Here is an 11,408-nt window from a genome sequence, read left to right as displayed (position 1 = left end):
TGTCAGGAGAAAGGCCACTGTCAACCTGGGTCCCCAGGTCCATGATAACCTCCTTTGTGCTTACAGGATTGCCACCTATATGGTAGCTTGGGGTTACCTTGCTTTTCCCGCAGGGTATGACTATACATGTTTTGGCATTTAACGTCAGGCCATGGCTCTGGCACCAGCTATCAGTGTCCGTGAGTCCCTTTTGAAGGATATCCGTGTCTGATGCACTGTCCACTATGGTGCCCAGTTTGCAGTCATCTGCAAACCTTGTCAGCCAAAGTCCTCCCATGTTGGCCTGTAACTCTGAGAAGTAGATGACGAACAATAGGGGGCCAAGGACCGAGCCCTGTGGGACACCACTTGTGACCAGCTTGGAGTCTGACATAGCGCCAGCAACTCTAACCCTGTGGGTCCTGTCCTTAAGCCAGTTCGCAACCCATCTTGTGACATATGGGTTTACATTTAGGTTGGTAGGTCCTTCTACAATACCCGAGTGGGGTATTGTGTCGAAAGCCTTTGCAAGGTCAAGGTAGGCTGTATGGACTGCCCTTCCCTCAGCAATGGCCTTAGTGACTGTTTGGAAGAAGTCGACCAAGTTCAAAAGGCATGATCTGCCCTTGACCAAGCCAAACTGGGACGGGTCCAATGTCTGCATGTCCCCTATATCTTTGTTTATGAGCTCCATTATGATCCTCTCCATAGCTTTGCAGACTAGACTTGTTAAGCTTATGGGGTGGTAATTACCAGGGTCTGTAGAGGCACTGCCTTTGTGCAGATGTGCACAACTGGACCCTAACCAGGCTGTTGTGCACACTATGGAAATGTAAAGCAGTGATAGGACTAAAGCCCAGGATACTGACCACCACAGTGAAAGTACTGAACCACTACACTATACAGTACTACAGTGTTAGGTCAGTATGAACGGATGTTGACAATTGTGTGCAAAGTATCCCATGCAAAACCTGCAGGCACAGTATACTCCCTGTTGTGTTCACACAAAAAGCATTTGGACAGTAACTACACAACATGGCACAGAACACACAACCATAAACTGGAGGTATTTGTTGAAGGTCACACTCATCCACAAATGTGATGGGCTGCAGAGTTCAACATATGGAAAGCTCACACTGGGCATGCTCACACACTTAGATAAATGAGACATCTTTCACACAACATGCCATGGGAAGGCTGAACTGGGCATGCTCACACACTTGGTCCAAATGTTACTCTTAGCAACTGTGAAAACACACCAGAGGATGCTCATTCCCCTTTCTAGACACTGATCATGTCAGCACCCTATAAGTATATCAGGAGAAAAGGAATCGCCCAGTAATCCGAAAAGCGCACTCTGCTAATGCGTCTGTCTCTAGTGTCATAACATAGTTAGGTAGGGGTTTGAGTCCAGCAAGTGGCAAGTGTGTGTGAAGGGGGTTAAGTGTGTATAAAAGGAGCATCCCTTTTGGCAACTGTGTAAACACACCACAGGATGCTCATTCCACTTTCTAAACTCTGATGATGTCAGCACCCTATAAGTATATCAGGAGAAAGGAAAGCTCCCAGTAATGCGAATAGCACGCTCTGCTAATGCGTCCGTCTTTAGTGTCATAACATAGTTAGGTAGGGGTTTAAATCTGGCAAGTGTGTGTGAAGGGGGGTAAGTGTGCATGAAAGGAACATCCCTTTTGGCAACCGTGTAAACACACCACAGGATGCTCATTCCACTTTCTAAACTCTGATGATGTCAGCACCCTATAAGTATATCAGGGGAAAGGAAATCTCCCAGTAATGCGAATAGCGTGCTCTGCTAATGTGTCTGTCTCTAGTGTTATAACATAGTTAGATAGGGGTTTGAATCCGGTAAGTGTGTATGAAAGAGACATCCCTTTTGGCAACTGTGTAAACACACCACAGGATGCGCATTCCACTTTCTAAGCTCTGATGATGTCAGCACCCTATAAGTATATCAGGGGAAAAGAAATCTCCCAGTAATGCGAATAGCGTGCTCTGCTACTGCGTCCATTTCTAATGTCATAACATAGTTAGGTAGGGGTTTGAATCTGGCAAGTGTGTGTGAAGGGGGGTAAGTGCGTGTATAAGTGTGAATGAAAGAAACATCCCTTTTGGCAACCGTGTAAACACACCACAGGATGCTCATTCCACTTTCTAAACTCTGATGATGTTAGCACCCTATAAGTATATCAGGGGAAAGAAAATCTCCCAGTAATGCGAATAGCGTGCTCTGCTAATGCATCCGTCTCTAGTGTCGTAACATAGTTAGGTAGGGATTTGAATCCAGCAAGTGTGTGTGAAGGGGGGTAAGTAAGTGTGTATGAAAGGAATATCCCTTTTGGCAGCTGTGTAAACACACCACAGGATGCTCAATCCACTTTCTAAGCTCTGATGATGTCAGCACCCTATAAGTATATCAGGGGAAAGAAAATCTCCCAGTAATGCGAATAGCGCACTTTGCTAATGCGTCCATCTCTAGTGTCATACCATAGTTAGATAGGGGTTAGAATCCAGCAAGTGTGTGTGAAGGGAGTTAAGTGTGTGTATAAGGAGCATCTTTTTTGGCAACTGTGAAAACATACCATAGGATGCTCATTCCCCTTTCTAAACTCTGATGATGTCAGCACCCTATAAGTATATCAGGAGAAAGGAAACCTCCCAGCAATGCGAATAGCGTGCTCCGCTAATGCGTCTGTCTCTAGTGTCGTAATATAGTTAGGTAGGGGGTTGAATCTGGAAAGTGTGTGTGAAGGGGGGTAAGTGTGTATGACAGAAATATCCCTTTTGGCAACTGGGAAAACACACTACAGGATGCACATACCCCTTTCTAGACGATATCACAATTATTTATGGCTTTTGATTACAGACATGCCACGTGTGTTTTGCCCACACAGATTGCCCATGTGTGCGGGTTGTCTCTCACAATAATGCATGACATTGATTAAACCAGTTATGACAATGCACACATGATGTATGTGTGTGCCAAATACACATATGTACCTGTGACCTTCAATAGTTACCATGTATGATGCCTGCCACATGTGAATACATGGTATTTGCACAGGGTAACATTATGACTGTGGTCTTCTGTGCAGGTGCTGCATGTGGGATGTGTATATACAGTGTGAGATGTAGATGCTATCAGCCTAGTAGTGAGGGATACAAACCTGGTCTGGGGCATATAGTCTACCTGTTGTTGATGAACAGGTGCTGCATGTTTTCACCTGTTGTGGGAGTGGTAAGACGTTATTCCATAGCAATGCAGTGACCGCATGCTAAGAACAGCCCAGCTAGGGTGTTGTAGCTACAGTAATTCATTAGCATTCAGTAATATGTCAGAGTCCCTGGTGAGGGTCTGATGCCAACCAAGGTCAGGGTTCTACCAGCCTGTGTCACTTGCTCAGTGATCCCTTCCATGTTCCCTATCATGTATCCCAGTGAGGGACATCCCACATAAACTGTGGTGGCATGGACAATGACTGAGTCATATGTGTCCATGCATCTGACTGACCTGTATGCTTGTGTTATGTGGTGGACCATAGTGCCCCATGAGCATATCACTGTGACCTACACCTTGTCCAGCCTGGTGAGCATGTCCTCACTGTACTGGACAATAAAGGTACCTAACACAACTGCAGCAGTAGTGTTGTATAGCTGTACAGACTGTGCTTGTTTGGCACACAGGATTTGTGTGCTATGTGTTATGCGTGCTGTGTGCAGGCCTAACATATGCCTGTGTGCCAGCTGCAGAGGTGTCTGCCAGTCATGCAGGATGCTATCCTTAGGCTCCACGAATGGCCCGGTGTGTTTCCATGCTTGTATTGCTGTCAGTGTAGGTCCACATCAGACTGGTATTGCTGTCACTGTAGTATTTCATGCCACCTGACAGGTTATGCCAGTACTGGGTTCAGAGTGCTTAGTCCACAGTTTGGCCATGTGTTTCCATGTCATACATGTGTTGTACATCCATGGGTAGGGGATAGGGTTGACTGTGTACATGTGGCAGCTGTGACATTACTACATGACTCACATATTCCACAACTATACCATAGAGATGACTGACAACTGATCTTTGCACATGCTACCATAGTATTGAGATAGCATTGGTGATTAACAGCACATAGGGCCAATGGTGAACAAGATACATAGGTCCATAGGTTCATACAGGGATGTCTGCCCAGGGCATTTATCCACCTAGCCAGAATGTGTGTGGCTTTCACCATGCATTGCAAATCTATCTTGCTATGCCCTTTTCCAAGGTTAGTATACTGTGCCTCTGTCTAACAGTGACACATAAGTGATACCCAGGGTAACCCTACAATTTCACATCCAGTCATTAATATCACTCTTGAAGATAGTCACTGAGTGACTCTGCCTAACCTCTATTGGGATAATATTCCAGAATGAAGGGAGCCTCTGAGGTATGAATGTGCCCCTCCAGCATGTCCTATGTACATCACTCCTGAGGTTCAAGTCTTTCCAGCGTGTATCCTGATGGGATCTGGATATTCTGAGGTGCAGCATGGCCATTAAGTGAGGGTTTGACATGGCTTTATATGTCAGGCACAGATTGCCTATGAAGAGGCAGTATGCCACTGAGTAGAGCTGCTGTTTCTTTAACCAGTCAGTATGTGGCATCTGTTGGAGCCCTTTGATCCTCTTGTCGAGGTACGTATGTGGTCTTTCCAGTTGCTGCAGGTGTCTGGTAAGGTGCATGTCGACAGGGTCATTATAGTCTATTATGGGCATGATGAGGGATGAGTAAAGGGGCACAATGTCCTCCCCTGATCTACATGTGGATCCCATCATGATGATGTGGCCCATATAACATGTTTTCCTAACCACTTTGTCCATGTTGTTGTCAAATGGTAGAATGCTATCAACCTGTGTACCCCAAGGTCCATAATTCCTTCGTCTGCACTTAATGGATTAACACATATGTGGTACTTTGTGGTCACCTTGTGTTTGACAAAGGGGATGACTATATGCTTTTTGTCATTCACCTTGAGGCCATGGCTGTGGCACAGGTTGTGTGTTTGCAAGAGGCCCTTTTGGAGGAAGCGTGTGTTAGCTGGAGAGTTGATTATGGCGTCCGGTTTGCAGTCATCTGCGACTTGCTCAGCCACAGTACTCCCATGTTGGCCTGTACCTGTGATAAATATATAATGAACATGACAGCTCCCAGGGCTGAGCCTTGTGGGACACCACTTGTAACTGGTTTGAGGCTGACATGGCCCCAGCAATTCTAACCATGTGTGTTCTGCCCTTGAGCCACTGTGCAATATCCATAGTGACATAGGGGTTAATATGTACACTGGTGAGCTTCCCTAGAATGCACAAGTGGGGTATTGTATCAAAGGCTTATGCAAGGTCCAGGTAGGCTGTGTAGACCTCCTTCCCCTTGACAGTGGCCTTGGTGACTGTTTCGAAGAAATCAAACAGGTTTGAGAGGCAGGATCTGCCATTAACAAAGCCAAACTGTGTATGGTGACATGTCTGTAGGTCCCCAATATCTATATATGTGAGGTTCATGATGATCCTTGCCATAGCTTTGCAGACCAAGCTATTCAGACATATGGGGCGAATAGTGTCCAGGATCCATTAAGGCACCACTTGAATGTAGAGGGACCACTGTTGCTGTACGCCAATCTTTGGCCACATATCGTGTAGTAAGGCTGGGATTGAACAGTAATGTTATTTCTGGGTGTAGCTCTTCTTGTGGTTCATGTAGGACATAGCCTGGGACACTGTCTGGTCCCATTGATGCAGTGTTTATTGCTTTGGAGAGGGCAGCTCTTACCTGAGCATCTGTGATGTCAGGGGGGGCAGCACTCTGCTGGGAGACATATTTCCCCTTTTGGTGTGGTGGGGGGGAGAAGGTAGCAGTGAACCTGTCCACTAGGATGATGGCAATGTCTGTGTGTTTTGTATTTTGTGTGACATCTTGGATTACCTCTGAGCATATCTGGGTATTACCACCCAGGTTCCTAACATAACTACAGAAAGCCTTGTGATTATTCTCAGTGGCTTGTGGAATCTTCCCTCAAAGATGGCCTTAGACAATTGTATGAGTGCCTGTAGTTGTCTTCTAATACTCATCAGTGATGCCTTCACATTTTGGGAGTTAGTTGTATCATGTAGTGGCTTCATCCTTCTATTGTATAGTTTGTTTATGGCTGGTGTCCAGCACACAGGACGTCTGCCTTTGGAGGATTGGGTCATGCTTTCATATGTGGTTGCATGATCCATGCATTCCTGAATGTGTCCATAGAATGCCTTTATACAGGTATCTGCAGTCTGGTCCATATTTTCAACAGGCCTGGGGCCTTTGAAGGTTTCCACATCATTTATGAGGGGTGTGGACATGCTTGACATGAGCTGTTGACTGACGTCCGCCCTCCAGACTGAGCAAGGTGAGGGTCACATTTAGCTACCTGTCGGGTGATAGAATGTGCCACATAACACAGGCACACAGGTCACTCCACAGCAAGTACAAGTATGAGGCAGTCATTGTCCATGCTGGTGCAAACAGCCTGAGATGTACCTCCCTGGACCACATGGAAAGAGACACAGAGGAGCTCTTACAGCACCCTCTCAAACCCAGGGCTTCCACACAGCCTTCATGCTCACACAGGAGAGTATAGATTTATCTGCAAACACCATCATACTGGGTGACGTCAGATACCCAAACATAGACTGTGAACATTTCACAAGCCACAATACCCAAGCTCTAGGGTTCCCATAGATCAGACACTCTTTAGCTATGGAACAGGTAATCAACCTTCCCACAAGAGGGGCAGATATACTAGACCTGATCATCACAAATATGAGTACAAAATGCTCACCACTGGAAGTATATCCCTCATTGTTGCAATTGAACCATATACTAATCACAATGGAGTACTGGATCCCCCACATATGCAAACCTCGAACACATCGATGTGTGTGTGGGAAATGCCCCTATTAGCAACTGTGACAGTACACTACAGGATGCAGATTCCCCTTTTGAAACACTGATGATGTCAGGACTCTATAACTATATTACCCGAATTAAAGTCTTCCAGTAATTCGTATAGCGGGCTCTGCTAATGCATCTTTCTCCGGTGTCATAACATAGTGAGGTAGGGGTTTGAATCCTGCAAAGGGAATGTATGTGTGTTAGTATAAGTGGGGTTTGTGTGTGTGCATAATGCTGGGAAGGATAAGTGCCTTTTGCCAACTGGGAGAACACACTACAGGGTGCACATCCCTCCTCCTACACACAGATGATGTCAGCACCCTCTAAGTACAGCATTAGAAAGAATTTCTCCCACTAATGCAAATAGCACACTCTGCTAATGTGTCTGCCTCTACTGTCATAACACAGTTAGGTAGGGGGTTGAATCTTGCAAATGGAAAGTATGTGTTTTACTGTGGGTGTGGTTAGTGTGTGTGCACAATGGTGGGGGTGGGATGTGGCTTTTGCCAAATGGGGCTATGCACTACAGGGTGCACATTTCCCTTAACAAGCAGTGATGTTGACAGCACCCTATACAAACAAAACTACAAAAGAGAAGGTGGTGGTACCAATAACACATGTAAGGTAACACTTCTTCAAGTAATGTCCACAACACGAAGTAGGATAAACGAACAATCCTTTTACTCTATACAAACAACATGACAACTGCCAGTACTGGGTGTAGTGTTACATGCTACTGTAACACGCACATGTACCAGAATATACCTAGATAGTGTTTTGAAGCCTGAATGTGGCAAGTGTGTGGATGTGGGATGTGTCTGTGTGTGCATTTCCGTATGGGAAACATGTTTGATGTGGCAATCAGGGTACCACAGTACCTCATGCACATTACACCTTTGAACTAATGAGGTTGCCTGCACCCTGTGAGTACAGGTAGAGAGGAGGAAATCGGTAGTAATCAACTTAGTGCACTTCTCAAATGTGTACCTGTCATGTATCGACAGCTACTCATGTAGGGAAATAAATAATGGGAATGGCAGGTGACCGTGTGCATGTGTGGGGGTAGCAGGGTGTGTGTAAATGCATGTGTGACAGAACAGATACATATAGCTGAATCTACATAACAGCACATGATGCGCATTCCCATAGTCAATGGTAGCATGTGATGGTGTGCAGCTGGTACACTTTGGTAAGTAGTATGTGTGCAGATAACAATTGAGGACATTCATACAGTTACTGCAGTAGGACTGCTGGGATATACACACAATCATAGTGGAACAGTGAACAGTTACCAACATGTTACTACTTATACACATCTATGTAGTCACCCTGTGCATCAGCAACATGTTTACCTGTTCCTGCACCAATGTTGTAGTATGCAGGAGGTGGCACAGTGTCATCATATGCACAGGGTGTGGGTTAGGTATGCCCAAGCCAGCCACTGGTAACACCAATTGACATGTGTGTGTATGTGTGTTTGTGAGGGGCAGCAGTACAGGGTGGATCGGTGTTGGTGCAGTGTGTGTGTGTATGTGTTTGCCCTAGGTGTTAGATTTCTGCATGTGTGTAAGCATGCACACAGTCCCACATAATGGCTGCCATGTACAGGGTTTTGTGGACAGCCACAGACTGCACCTGTCAGGTCATCCAGATCAGTGTCTGTGGGCACGGACACTGTACCTGTGCCTGGCAGGGGTGCTACAGGCCATATCCGGTACTAACCCAGACTGGGTACTGTCATCGGAAGTGGGGGTGTGTTGACTGGACACAGTTCCCTGTTGGGACTGTCCAGAGCCACGTGCACGTGGTCTCCTGGGGCGTCCTGATGACAGCACAGACCCAGCATTGCTGGTGCTGGTGCTAGCATTTGAGGTGCGTGAGTGGGCCTGTTGTTGTCCGCGGCCACTGCCAGCTGGTGCTGTTGCTGTCATACGGCCATGTCGACGTCGCAAATGCACACCATTGCCCTGGCCCATGGACATCTGGTTGTGGAGCAGCTGTTGTATGTCCCCATAACGTCTGTCAATGACATCTGTGCAGTTACAGATAGCAGTTGCAACATCACGCATGCCGTCTGTCATGGCTGTGCGACATGCTCTCAGCTCCCTCAGACCCTGTCTGGTGTACCTTTCCATATGTGCCTGTGCCTGAATATCAGTACGAACCCAGAACGTATGCAAACCACTTATTTATCCTGTCCAGTGGACTACAGATACAGGCACATTGTATAACAATAGCAGGAGGCTACTGCAGCACAGGGCAGATTCACATGAAGGCAAGGCATCTGTGGTCATCAGTGTTAAGATGCGTCACATTCACCAAATGCACAGGTATTGGCAACATTGTTGCAGACAGTTTAGGTGCAGGTACCCCCCCATTCTCCTACACAAGTGGAATTAGTTATGACAGATGACTGTAACCTCCCTATCCTCTCTCATATCCAGGTGAGGGCCACCCTCAACATTGCAGAACACATTGCATCACTGTTACGAAATGGTATCCCTGTATGTGTGCTACGTTCACCCCTGGAGGACGTAGCACCACATGACAGACTGATATTAATCCCTGGCCATATTACAGGATATGCACCTGATCAGTGACATACATACACAGTGGTCCCACACCAATGAGGAGTAACCTCTACTGACCCTGGTAACTACTGCATCATATGCACAACTGGCCTTGTGTTCTAAGCTATGGAAGTTCTAAGTATGGGCAACATGTACAGCAATATTACATATGTATATATTTCAGGACTATGTACACACAACCTATCTCATGGACATACCTATAGATAGTGAACTATGATACATTTGGAGGTGTCACAGTAAACACAGTATTAACCTGCTACTTTGCATTACCTGTGTTTGTGGCAGCTGTTGCTGTGTCAGTGGTGCTGCTTGCTGCTTGCTGTTTGCTGCTGCTGCTGCTGGTTTTGCTGCTGGCTGTCTGTATATTCTTTTTATTTCTCTCTCTGTCTCTCTCTTTCTTTCTCAGTAGGTTTTGTGCAATGACTGTATTGCATGTGTGGAGTGTGGGTACTGAATGCTTTTGTATGTATCTGCATAGGTCCATGTGATGGCCTCTGCACCAATTGTAAGGCAGCATTGGCTAATTGCATACAGCCAGTTGTGTACTAATTGCATGTCTCACTGTAATTTCAGGACAGTGCTATAAAAGGGTATGTGAGATAGACGTTGCCCTTTCAGATTGTAAGGGCGTGGACCATGCTGGTATGCTGTTGACATTGTTCTGTGAGTGTGAAGGTTAGTACATCTCTAATGCTTCATGCTGTGTTGTGAATTCAGGTTGCTGCATTTCTCTCGCCTGTTCCCTGTAGTGAGTGTGTATGCATACTGACACCTACGACTATATTTCATATGTATTGCTATATATACATATGTGTACATATACATACTTTCATATATGTACATTAGCTGACAATATTGGGTACAAGCTAACAACTTGCAGGGCTGTTTCTGTTAACACTACACGAGTATGGGAATCCAGTAATTGGGACAGTAAAAGTCTGCCTGACATGCTTTGGGTAGTACACATACTATATTGCCTTTATCTTCATTCCTACTATTACATGTTCCACTTATTTAGCACTATATTCCTGTATGAGAGTCATGGCTTACTGGTAGGTCATACAGACTAGTGTTACAATGGTGTTGTGGTAGGGCCTACTAGTATGCTTATATTTTGCTTTCAAATTGAGTATAGGGCCTATCAATCAGAGTGCTGGGGGCACCTTTAAGCAGTTAAAGGGGTTAGTAGGTCTCACAGGAGTCAGGCTGTGTTGCAGATTCTGGTTGCTGCATTTATCTTCACTGTTCCCTGTAGTGAGTATGTATGGCTACTGACACCTACCACTATATTTCATATGTATTAATATATATATATATATATATATATATATATATATATATATATATATATATATATATGTATGTGTACATATACATACTTTCATATATGTACATTACCTTACATTATGGGCTGTTACTGTTAACACTAAACTAGTATGGGAATACAGTCGTTCAGGCATTAGAAATCTACCTGACATGCTTTGGGTAGTACACATCCTATATTACCTTTATATTGATTCCTACTATTACATGTAATATTTATTTCAGCACTATGTTATTGTATGAGAGGTATGTCTTAGTGGTAGGTCATACAGACTAGTGTTGCCAAGGTCCTGGGTTTGGAACTGACAGTAGGGATTTTTTCTTTAAAACTGAGTATAGGACCTGTCAATCAAAGTGCTGAAGGCACCTTTACACAGTTAAAAGGGTTATTAAGTCTCACAGTAGTCAGGCTGTGTTGTAGATTGTGGTTGCTGCATTTATTTTCACTGTTTCCTGTAGTGAGTGTGTGTGACTACTGACACCTACCACTATATTTCACATGTATTAATGTATTTATATATATATATATATATATATAT

Source organism: Protopterus annectens, chromosome 1.part1, assembly GCF_019279795.1.
Source record: "Protopterus annectens isolate FY-2018-M chromosome 1.part1, PAN1.0, whole genome shotgun sequence".
Lineage (NCBI taxonomy): Eukaryota > Metazoa > Chordata > Ceratodontiformes > Protopteridae > Protopterus > Protopterus annectens.
Note: the sequence above shows the minus strand (reverse complement) of the source record.